We start from the raw sequence: 392 nt of genomic DNA on the forward strand, positions 1-392 counted from the left end.
CTACTGTTATATATTATATATTTTCCTCTTTTTTTTTTCTTTTTTTGTTTTGTTTTGTTTATATTTGCGGTATATTTAGAGATTCCTACACATCGTGATGTGTTTAAATAAACCAGATGAGGAAAAAAAACAAAAAAAAACCAAACAAAACCAACAGGTATTAAGACAAAGCAGAACTCTATTACACCTGCATGCTGCACGGGGGCTCGGAGGGGCTCGGAAGGGAACAGGGCCCAGGAAGGGCTCAGAGCTTGGGGGGAATCTGGGCTCGGAAGGGATCGGGGCACTGGCAGCCACTTGGCTTTTTTTCTGCCTTTTTTTTTTTTTTCTTTTTTTTCCCCCCCTTTTTTTTTCCCCTTCTTTTTTTTTTTTTTTTTTTTTTTTTTTTTTTT

Source organism: Corvus brachyrhynchos, unplaced genomic scaffold, assembly GCF_000691975.1.
Source record: "Corvus brachyrhynchos isolate BGI_N302 unplaced genomic scaffold, ASM69197v1 scaffold219, whole genome shotgun sequence".
Classification (NCBI taxonomy): domain Eukaryota; kingdom Metazoa; phylum Chordata; class Aves; order Passeriformes; family Corvidae; genus Corvus; species Corvus brachyrhynchos.